Raw genomic sequence first — 12,622 nt, 5'->3', positions numbered from 1 at the left:
CATTCTAAAATTCAGAATAGAATAAAAAATCCTGCTCCTCGCATACTTAATAATCCCCATCATGTGTTGAGGAAGATAATGAAGAAGACACCGACTGGCTGACATTCTGACATTTAAGGCAATACTGTAAACACACAGTGATCTGACACTGTTCCCGGCAAGTCTTTTAAGTGTCATTGGCTCAGTGAAGCCCCACCCGGCCTAACAACAGGGTGTGCTTGTTTACGTGCCCTGTGATATTGTTCTAATAACACGTCGGCTCCGAGGGTCGTGTCGGCAGCGGTCAGCAGGCATTCCTCTCATCAGTACAGGTTGTGAACGCACCACACCTCTCGCTGGGAAAAAGACGACACCTAAAACACACTGTCCCATCCCCAAACCAGGGTGTGTCCCATCCACCTGCACTTGGGCTTATACCCGTGTAAATGTCCTGCTGATGCACAGTTCAACTGTCCATGAAAGGTTGCAGCCCGGAAAATGTATCAACGTCAATTTATAGATCAGAATTTATATTTGTCTCAAACACCGCGAATTGGCTTTTCCAGAGCTTTCAACATCATCTCGTCGGCAGATAGATTTGTTCTCCGACTGTATTCTTGGATTCTAGAATAATTTTCAACCTTTACATTAATATTTGCCCTCACTCTGATTATATATAACAAATATCTGATTATACCTACAATTCTGCTTCCTTCAACTGTCTTATGTAGACCTGCTGCCATGTTACTTATCCTCTTTTCTTGCGGGATTGTTTTCCATAACAGTTACATTTTTTTATCGCTTTATTTTCCTCATGATACTTTTCTGACATCTTTGAACTACACTTAGTTTTACAGCATCAAGGAAAACCTACAGCATAGCACATGGCTGATTTATACAGCTTCAGTTCCCATTAGGTTAGTATTTGCAGAGTGCATTGAATATGTGTTTACTGTCTGCTAAGAGGAGGTTGCTAGTGTTGGGGCAATATTGTAGAGTGTGTCCCGATGGATCTACCTTAATCTGTTTCAATTAGAAGGTACAAGCCGTTGGAACAAAGCGTGGTTCACTTTTAATTAGAGAGGCAGTTCCTGGTCCTAATCACTGATGCCACGCCGAGGTCATCACAGGCTGCACGTCCCTACCTGCTAGGACGCCGAGACATGAGGCCAACTGTCAGCAAGGCAAGTATTTGAGTCTATAATATATAAAATACTTTAAACCGTACAATAATTAATTATTTATCCAAGCAATAAATGTATAGTGATTTTACTTGGACTCTACAGTATAATGTAAACTAAATAGACAAAAGGACCTTTATATTGGTAGAAATATACTTGCTTGAAACAGAAAATAAGATTTTTTACTGCAAATATGCATAAATATATACAGTAAAAATATTTAGTTTGTTTTTTAATAGTAATACTAAGTTGCATTCATTTCCATTCTATATCTCCATTTGAAAATGTGTTATTTGGACAAATTAACCCTTTGATAACAAAAATAGGACTTGATGAAGTTACTATGTTTTTAACATCCTGGTTAGCGACACTAAACTCGCTATAGATACTTTTGCCATAACTTCTGAACTGACAACAATTTTGTACACTTTCTTATTTTTCCATGTCTATTTCGTATTCTTTATACGTCAGGTTGGACTTTGCCAACAATTAAAAAGACTGCAGCGCCAGCTCGTGTTGTAATGTGCTGCTTCTCACATCGAATACACACCCGTCAGCACAACAGCTCAACAGCTGGATGTGATTGGGCTTCTCTGCCCCATCTCTAAGCCCTTCGGAGACACCCACCCACACACAGTCGCGTCTGGCGGTCTCTATCTTCCCAGCGTTCTCTCTCACATCAAACCCAGCCTCTGGAGAAAGCCCATTTCAAGGCACCAGTAGGAGCTTAACTAACCCAGGTTTCTTTCAATAACCTCCCATGTGGTTTGAATGTATTCCTGACATTTTTCTAAAGCTTCCTTATCACTAGAAATGATCCATTTCATTCATGGATTTTCATATTCGCCCACCCCCCCCACCAACCCATGATCACTACTTAGCTGTCTGTCCAATGCTTGTTTGGCACATTAAGCCCACTTAGCCTTTTGACCCGCTGAGGTAGAGAGTAAAGGTTTTGCTTGGGCCCTGGTGCTCAGCAGAGTCTCTCCTGTCGAGCAAGATGTGGGATTCAGCGCAATTGAAAACATCTTCTTGGCACTAGAGTAAGGAAACATGATACACGGACTGATGGCTGTAAGACAAGACAGATGGAGAGATACAGCGATTCATCATTGTGCTGGCCAGGAACACATCCAAACACCACTGCCTAGTTCACTTGGCTCACCACGAGTCAATGAATCATCTTAATTCCTGACGGTTAATGTGTCTTCTTTACAAAACTGCACATTTTAGTCATGCTGAGCTGTATGCAGACAATCACTTGATCTCAATCACGTAGAAGGTCACAAAGACTGGCTACCAGACTGCCCCCCCATCCCCATCTATCCCTTTATACCTAATGAAAGGAGTGATTCAAGGTGTCGAGACATCGCCTGTTCTCATGGGAATCTGGATGACTGACTGCCATTTTACAGTGGGTTATGTGCTAGCCTGTTTCGTGGGCAGGTGGAGGAACTTGCCTTGGCCTCCTCTGGTTGCTGACAGTGCTGACAAATAGTCTGACACATACAGTGAGCTACTGGCTGGCTGGCTGGAGTTTGGCCCAGTGCTTCCACAATCTCTCCCCAACTCTGTGTTGACTGATGTAGATGTGTTTCTTCAGGCACTGGTGAGAACAGATATAATCCAGGAAGGCCAACATTTAGTTTCCAGACATATCGGACACAGAGGTATTCTAATAAAATAGGATTATACAAAATATTTGGATTGTCATGGGTACTATGACTGTGTCCACTGGGAGATTACTGTGTATGTGACATGGAAATGTACAGAATGTAAATTCAATTTTGTAATTCAATTTCTTTGATTGTCATAGGGCGGCAATGCTGATGAGGTTTAGTGGGTGAGTGTACATCAACGACGAAATTTAAAAGGTAAAAAACGATGACAGCTCATGTTTGTTGCCGGAACATCTCGTGAATTGTATGCTGATGATTCTTACGTATAAAAATAGGGATTGTGATTGTGAAATGTCAGATGTGTGGAGTTTGCTACCGAGTGCAGGTGTTGATGACCTGTTGAAGCACGTTTTTCCTTGTCCATGTGTCTGTTTGGCATTGGCGCCTGTGTTCCTCTCTCCATATGCTCATCCAGACTTCTCTGCTGTACTCACTCACCAGGAGTTTCTGTCTCAAAATGCCTATGTTTAACTCCCAGTACTGAGACACCTGCTTTCCCATCTGCCTCCTTGGAAGCTTCCCATTTTGTTATATCTCATTTCCGATACTAATCATACTACATGTTAATAATCATGTGACTTTTCATTTAAGATATTTCTCAGATGTGAAGAGTAAACAACACAGTTGGCCAAAAAGCCCAAGGTTTGCTTTATGTTATTTCTGTGACCATTATTTGATTGATAGAGGGGAGTGTTCTTAATTTGCTTCATTTTATCTGTTAAACTAGTTAAAAACTTCAAAATGTTGATTTTAGAACATAAACACGGACAAATAATACAAATAATTCGTTCAAATCAATGACGAGTCATCGGTGCGCACCAAAGTTAACCATGGTGTCCCACAGGGGTCTGTGCTCGGCCCAATTTTATTCTCATTATATATGCTTCCACTAGGAAACATTATCAGGACACACTCGGTAAATTTCCACTGCTATGCGGATGACACCCAGTTATATTTGTCAATAAAACCTGATCAAAGTAATCAATTAACTAAACTTCGAGCATGTCTCAAGGACATAAAAACCTGGATGACCCGCAATTTTCTCTTATTAAACTCAGATAAAACAGAGGTTATAATACTCGGCCCTAAACACCTTAGAGATACATTATCTAATGATATAGCTGCGCTAGATGACATTACCCTTGCTTCCAATGACACAGTCAGGAACTTGGGAGTGATCTTCGATCCTGATTTGTCCTTTAATAGTCACTTAAAAGTAATTTCTAGGACCGCGTTTTTCCACTTGCGTAATATCTCAAAAATCAGACATGTCCTTTCGCAAAAAGATGCAGAAAAACTAGTCCACGCCTTTGTTACATCGAGACTGGACTACTGTAATTCACTATTATCAGGCTCCAGCAGCAAGATGTTAAAGACTCTGCAGCTGGTCCAAAATGCCGCAGCACGTGTCCTGACGAGAACTAAGAAAAGAGAGTAAATTTCTCCAGTATTAGCATCACTACACTGGCTTCCTGTTAAATCTAGAATAGAATTTAAAATTCTCCTCCTCACCTTCAAGGCCCTTAATGATATGGCAACTCTTTACCTTAAAGAGATGTTAGTTCCATATCAACCTACTAGAGCACTCCGATCCCAGAACTCAGGTTTACTTGTTGTCCCTAAAGTCTCTAAAAGTAGAGTAGGAGCCAGAGCTTTTAGCCATCAAGCCCCACTCCTGTGGAATAATCTCTCACTTTCAGTTAGGGAAGCAGACACGCTCTGTTCGTTTAAAAGTAGACTCAAAACCTTCCTTTTTGATAAAGCTTATAGTTAGAGCTAATTAGTGCGATGTTCCAAAATTGATTAAATGGCAAAAACCCCTGATGATGCTAAGACGCACAGGGAATTTATGACACAAGACACACGGAGCTTCTCTTTCCTGCTTCTCCTTCCTTTTCTCCATATTTATCACATCAAGATAATTCTTATCTCATCAGTACATGTTACTAACTTGACCCCTTTCCTGGAGTTTCTGTGCCTTAGCGCCCGCGGATGCAGGGCCACAGCTGTGGCCGCACCATGGATATGATTGTGGATCGCGCGTCAGAGGTCGCAATGGTGGATCCAGTTCGGTGGATTCTGTATCGTGCCAGCTGATCGTCGTTGTAATGGAGGATCCTTTGTCGCGTTGGCATCGGATGATGAGGGACCACGACCGAGGCGGCAGCTGATAAATGGATTCTAACTGGCGGCGGTGGACAATGACTGTAGATTATAGTGGATCCCATCCTGATGCTGGATCGTGGTCTTGCTGGCTGCTGGCCAGAGACTGTGATTGCAGCGGGACTGCCTGACACATAGTATTGAAAAATGTTTACCCTCATCGATGCTGCTAAAAATCCTGATGATGTTTTCTTACACCTGACATCTATTGCACTTCTGTCCGTCCTAAGAGAGGGATCCCTCACATGTGGCTCTCTCTGAGGTTTCTACATATTTTTACCTGTGAAAAAGGTTTTTAGTAGTTTTTCCTCTCTCTTGCTGAGGGTTAAGGACAGAGGATGTCACACAATGTTAAAGCCCTATGAGACGAATTGTTATTTGTGAATGTGGGCTATACAAATAAAACTTGATTGATTGAAATATGAATTACTGTCACTTGCAATTTAGATTTTGATCATTCCATCTTTTCAAATTGAGAGAACTGGTTGGTATCTTGGATACCTGGCTCTGGTGTGTCATGATTCTACTGGGAGCTTTTTGAGCGATGGTTTTCGATCTTTTTGAAAGACTTTCTGTTGTGCGGACTTTTTATGTGATGGAAGTTTACCTTATTTGGCTTGTGATTGGATTTCTGGATCTATGTTTGGTTATCAGTTTGCAATCGGAGTTCTTCATTTTGTTATCTATTTTGAAACCCTGCTCCTTGTGTCACTCTTGCTTTCCCTCCGCCCGTGTGATCTCCAGCACCTTTCATAATAGGGAGCAAATCCGAAAATACACATGCATGCACCTATCCTTGCTTAAACTCATCCATTCTAATCTACAAGACCAGCCCTGTAAGACATTCTACAGCATGAAGAAAATGTATTACACATAGTTATTTGTTTTGATGTTTATATTGATAAGTTAAGCTTTACAATAAACGAGCAAGGGATCTCCATTAGTGCCAGAGCTCTTCAGAGAGATTCTCGGAAATCCTTTTCAATGAACATTATCTTTTTCTGTCACTGATGATGATAGTGATCGGATGCTTAACTTGATTAGGGAGATGGTTGAACTGAGGATTGTATTGATGTTGGTCATAAAGAATAAGTCTGTATCATATTGTTGGGTACCTTATTAGGAGACTCTTCTCTGTTGTCAGTCCCATGTGTAAGGGGATATTTAGTTTCCCCCTTGAGGGATTAATTCATCTTGTTGAATATATCATATTTTAGCACCATATGCTACAATTTCCCTTAGTTGCAACTGAGCTTGTCAATCTTTGCCCAACATGAATATAACTCTGTTTCCATCATCATTGATTGGAGCATGATAACACAAACAGGCTGCTATAAGCACATGAATTGTGATTAAGCCTGAGCTCAGCACGTCTGTCTGGCCTGAGCAATCCTGCGGTGTCTGGAGTTTTAAAGGGGTGGATTCCCATCTCTGAGGTCACTGTCTCTCACAGTGACCTCATATGAGAAGCATTATGTTCACTTTCAGGTTATGGCCGTGGGACAATCTAATAAAAAGACATAGTCATCCACATCCAAAAAGCGCTATATAAATACAAAACCAAACCATCCATTGTGTGTGTCTATACTGTACATCCAATCTTCTACAGTGCTACTATGCTGCTCTTTTTCTATCCCAATGCCATTAACACGCTGCACGCTTAGCCGTCAGGACCAATTTGGGATTTAGTATCTTGCCTAAGGAGACTTCAGCCATTGTACTGAGGAGCCTGGGATCGAACACAGACTTTCTGGTTCTTGGACAACCCGCTCTACCTCTTCAGCCATAGTGGCCCATTTTAAAAATAGAATCTTCATTACCCATCTGTCTACAAATTTGGGAATTATTTTCTGTCCATACTAATGTGTAAAAACAGTAGACATACAGAGGCAGAGCTCTCCTTCAGTAGTGTCTCCCCAGTTGGAGGCTTCCCCAGTTGGCATTTCTGGTTGGTCGATATACTGAGCCTCTAAATATACTAGGCACACCTGTCTTCAAGAACCAGTGTGGCACATAGGATCACAGCAGTTAATTTGAGTTAATTTTATTTTATAAATGTGAGTGCTTTAAGTATTTCACTTTATAACTGTGGCAAGCAACATTGCCTTTGGGGTTTCCCAGCAACATCCAGTGATGAACCATTCAGGTTTCAGTGAACCCGGAGCAAACATAAATCCAAACAACTAAACACAAATTGTCCAGCAGTTTCTGCTGGCCTCTTGGCAGCTCAGCTCTGGCCTGTGTCAGTCTCTCCCATGTCTCTTTGTGGCAGCTCTCCGCCAATTACACTCAACTGTGCCAATTAAATTTCCCTGGTTCAGCAGGAGGTGCTCTCTTAACCACGTCATTGCCCAAATACCCCCATCACCGAACTCAGGACTTGGCGTCCACATGGCAGCTGACTTGGATGTAGGGACAGGGCCAGGTGTCGGCTTCAACGCTGACGGGGAACCAGGACAAGTTGTCAACACCTTTATTATAACCGGAGGAAACATAAATTCAAACAACTAAACCTAAATTGTCCAGCGGTTTCTGCTGGCCTCTTGGCAGCTCAGCAAACCCTCATTCATTCAATGCAGGTGTAATATGTCTAAATACTGGCTTTCAGTTTGCTCCTCGGCAGTGTGACAGCTAGGAGCTCTGTGTGTTTCTTTGCAAACTCTAGCCCTAACCCTAACCCTCCATTTGAACCACTTCTGGATGCCTGAGCATTATTCTCTGGAGATGGATCCATCTGTTGATGGAGACAAATGGGCCTGGCGGAATTTTCTATCCCCAGCTGAGGCAACATTGGGGCTGGCTCAGGCCCAGGGGATTGGATGCTCCCGAGAGCGAGACGCTTCCGGGAGAGGAGATTTGGAAATGAGTAGACGTGCTTTAGAATTGAAGTTTTACTACTTTATATTGATGCTCAAAGGTGAACGTCAGGAGCAGGGATATCATTTTAGGACTAGTTTTTCTCTGTGATCTGGCTAAATGTGATGCATTCAGGTCACAAGGACAACGTTCATGACATGAAAGTAAAAACATGCTGTGAATTCTTACTGCAAAGTCATCAAGAGCAACTAGAATAGGACCTCCTGACAAAGAAAAATAAAAAAAGAGATGGTAACAAAACCGCCCTGCTCTCCCATGCTACTTGCACATCACAATTCCCATGCATAGTTTCCTCATGATCCAACTTCCTTACTCATCTTTGTGTTATTTACGACTTATCTGTTCCTCCCTTGAGTGTGCAAACACTCATCTGTATGGAACCATCCACAGTTCCTGTTTTGGACTTCATCTGATAACAGCTTATCTGGAAGGAAGATGGTTGATGGCCGGTAGCTTGGTTGACAAGTATCGCAGCTAAAATTGGGAGGGAATTCTTATTAGTGTCCTCGGAAAGAGCATTTTGACAATATGAGACCACTTTTGAACAAGGTTTCTGAGTCAACATGTTAATATGTATATAATATATTAGGAGTGAGAGATCAGGGATGTGATTCGGGGAACGGTGCCAGGGAGGGAGTCCGATTTTGCATTGGTGTTCTGAGTTGGCGAATCACCCTCTTTCCCTCTTTTATTTATGGAATATGTGTGACATTTTATTCAGCTCTACAATAAATATATATTCATAGTACAACTGCATACATTCTTAAAGTCTTAATGACTGCTCTAAGCGCTTTACAGTACAGGTTTTACCATGTACTGATAACCTCCCACTTACTACCTAACTGTATGTGTGTGCGTGTGTTCCACGGGGGTTGTGACAACATGCCTGTTGGCATAAGTGTGTGCGTTTGATGTGACCCCTTTCCCAATCCTGTAATTAGTGTGTATGTTTAATGACAGCCAGGCTCCCGGCACCTGGCAGCCAGTCGCAGTCTGACCTGCTGCTCCTCTGTCTCAGGTGGTTCTGTGTGTTAGCGAGTGCTTTATGGAGGCGGGCATTCCCTTTTTTTTTTTTCGGCCCACCAGCCAGAGCCGTCTGCAGGGTGTGAGCACAGCTGCAGCACAGCAGGCGGGGGGGACTGTTTATTCTCTCAAGTGAGGCTGCAAGCCAGCAGAATACAAAAGACAGAAAAAGGCTTCACATGAATGGAGGTACTGGCCTAGAAACCTGTGACTGAGACACTGACACATTATTGTATCATCTACTAATGGAAGTGTGTGGCCATATCAGAGGATAATTCCACTTACACAAAAACTGACAGTAATGCCAGTATAAGTAGAAATTATTCAAAGATTGCTCATGGTTGCAATGTCTACATCATAGACAATAATAAACCCTTAACAGAACAAACTAGGGGCTTACAGAAATGTCTTTCTAGTTCTTTAACTTATCAGGACGTCCCTGTAATGCCCCACCTCTGATAACCAGAGAGAATCTTAACAATTTATAATCATGTATAATTAAAGTTGTAATGGCTTATTAGGCCATAGGATCCCTCAGGCATTTATTAATGGATTGATAACATTCATAATTCCATTAATATAATTACAATCAGTCATTCCAATTTTATTTGTATAGCCCATATTCACGAATCACAATTTGTCTCATAGGGCTTTAAGAAGGAGTGACTCTGCCCTGACTATTATTATAAAATATAAATTATTAACACCCTAAAGGATTTATTGCAACCTAGAAATCTAATGTTTAACAAACTCCAAAACTCTAATTACTCAACTTCCCCTACTTCATATCACTTTTCACTGTCATGTAGCAACACTGGACACAACAGCCGTGAGTCAAGCGATAGGCAAAATAATCAGTGAGTTACGGGAAAACATCTGGATAGAGGTTTTTTAGTGGAGGATGTGGTAAGTTGCAGGGGATTTTTCATAAAACCGTATCAAATTACATATGAATGGTTGCATACATTTACTCTGACACATAGTGTGTGATTGTGTGTGTCTGTTCTTTGTTTAACTGAACATTCAACACCGAGCATACAACAGGTTCACAAAGCTAAAAGCGGTTTCAATATGTCTGGTAGTTTCTTAACATCAACCTGACTTTAACATCAATATTTTAAATAACTTTAAATGAATGCTGTCTTTAAATATTATTATTATAACAGTTTTTGGTATTATTTTGACTATGTTTTCCACATGTAACTATGATGAGAGTATTTCTTACATTTCGAAATCTATAGTTCGAAGTTTTTGAATTTAGTTAAATTTCAACTTACTTCCCTTCCACTCATCAATAATATAGATCATTTAAATCATCTCAAGAATAACATAATTGTTTATAACACACTACTAGTCTGGCGAGACGTGAGGAAATACCAGAATATTCCTCCTGTCCTCTCTCTCCGATCTCCCCTGGCTCTGAATCCAGATTTACCAGCACAGATTAGGAGTATTGGTCTGATGGAGTGGGCATCTAAGGGCCTATCTAACTTTATGGACCTGTTGGACTCCGACTCTGTTAAACCATTTGAGCAAATCAGGGCTGATTTTAATATTCCTCACAAAGACTTTTATAAGTATCTCCAAATTCGTCACTTCATAGGGTCCCTTCTGAGGACAGGCAAGATTCGCATGGGAGTGTCAGAGTTGGAAAACACAATAATTCTGGCTAAGTCTCCCAAAAAACTGATATCAAAGATCTATGTTTCACTTTTTTATTTTGAATCTTCAGGTTATGACTCTTTGAAGCCGGTATGGGAGCGCGACCTGGAGGTGACGTTTAACCCTATAGACTGGGACAAGATCTGTAGTGGGGTTTTCCCTAAATGTACCTCAATCTCCATACATGAACAGAACTTTAAATTTTTTTTTAGAACCTATTACACACCTGTTCGCCTCCAGAGAATGTTCCCTGACACCTCTAACCTTTGTTATAAATGTAAAGTACATAAAGGTACATTTATTCACTTGTTTTGGTCATGCGACCGTATACAGACTTTCTGGAAGGGGGTACACTCTGTAATTCAGGAGGTCACGGGTAAAATATTCTTGCTGACTTCCTCTTTCTGTCTCCTCAGTCATACCCTAGACAATCTCTTTGATGCGGACACTAATTCTTTGTTGATAATTCTTTTATTTTTGGCTTTAAAATGTATTTTGCTGAGGTGGTCAACCCCTCAGGTCCCTACAGTCGACATGTGGATATCGCAGATTTCTGCTCTTTTCCCCATTGAGAAGTTGACCCACGACCTCAATCACAAATCAGTCAAGTTTTGGAAGATCTGGGAACCGGTGCATTCATTCTTACAGAAACCATAACTCATATTCTTTTTCTGGAAGGGGAGGCCTAACTGCTCTTTTATTTTATTTGTTTCATTCTTTTTATTTTATATACGCTATTCCCTTGTCTATCTCCTGTCATCCTGCTGATTGTGTATGTATGTATGTTTGTGTATACACGGATGTATGTGTGTGTATATATATATATGTATATATGTGTGTAAGGATATATACTGCAGTGCTCATTGTTAGTTTGGGGTGGGATTTTTGTTGTTGTTCTGTTTGTTTTGTTGTCTGTTCTGTTTTTCTAATGTTTGTTCTATAAAATGGTTAAAAACCAATAAAAAGAATATAAAAAAATATATATATATTATTATTATAACAGTTTTTGGTATTATTTTGACTATGTTTTCCACATGTAACTATGATGAGAGTATTTCTTACATTTCGAAATCTATAGTTCGAAGTTTTTGAATTTAGTTCAATTTTAAGCACCAAATCCTAACATAATAAGGTCAAGACCTTAACATTTATAGAGAAACACAACCGTTCCCACAATGACCAGCACGTTGGCGACTGTGGAAAGAAAAAACTCCCTCATTACCTCGAAGAATCCTCCAGCAGAACAAGATTCAGTGTGGGCGGTGGTGGTGGAGACCAGTAACAGTTGTGTTCCATCAACAGGGCAATTGTAAATAGTCAGAGCATCCTGAGGCCCAGGGAACGACTCCTGTAGCAGGGGCCTGTCCATACCTGATTCTAGGCTTCATTATTTTTTTAATTGCCATATTTCTGTCACCCTTGCAATTTTGGAGCCCTAGGCAAGATTTCAGATTGGCGCGTTTAGACACAACCGGCTATCGGCTTGTATGGCAGTGCTATGAAAGCCATGTGTGCCGCTCAGTAGATCCGACATCATTACCTCTATGCCTTTTTTTTTACTCAACTAAACCTAATCTCAAAGCCTTGCAAAATGTGGATGCAAAAAAGGAAAATAAAAGGAATAAAGGAGTTAAAACAACCAGGCAGTGTTAGAAATTGCATGTTAAAAAGGCTGTCCTGTACAAATTGGTTTTGAGCAGTGATTTAAAGACAGGCAGCGGGTTGGCGAGCCTAATCTCGTCAGGCAGGGAGTTCCAGGGCCTCAGAGCCCTGGGGGAGAAAGGACGTGCTGGCCGATCTCAGGTTGGGACTGGGATTGTAGGGAGTCAAGAGCTGCGAAATGTAAATAGGGGTCCAGCCCATGTTGAGCTTTAAAGAATCTTTCTGAAGTAGACTCCGGAGCTTTTAGCACAGGCCAAGCACACGCTTCTACTTTCAAAAGTCACCATCGTGGCTGTAGAGTCGAAGGGGAATGACCATCAATAGGGGTTACACACAGCAAATATATAAAATTTAATTTCAATGGCAAGTGACCAAAGCAGCCTGGTATTTTTGTGG

This window comes from Limanda limanda, chromosome 23 (assembly GCF_963576545.1).
Source record: "Limanda limanda chromosome 23, fLimLim1.1, whole genome shotgun sequence".
Lineage (NCBI taxonomy): Eukaryota > Metazoa > Chordata > Actinopteri > Pleuronectiformes > Pleuronectidae > Limanda > Limanda limanda.
This window is presented reverse-complemented; position numbering follows the sequence as displayed.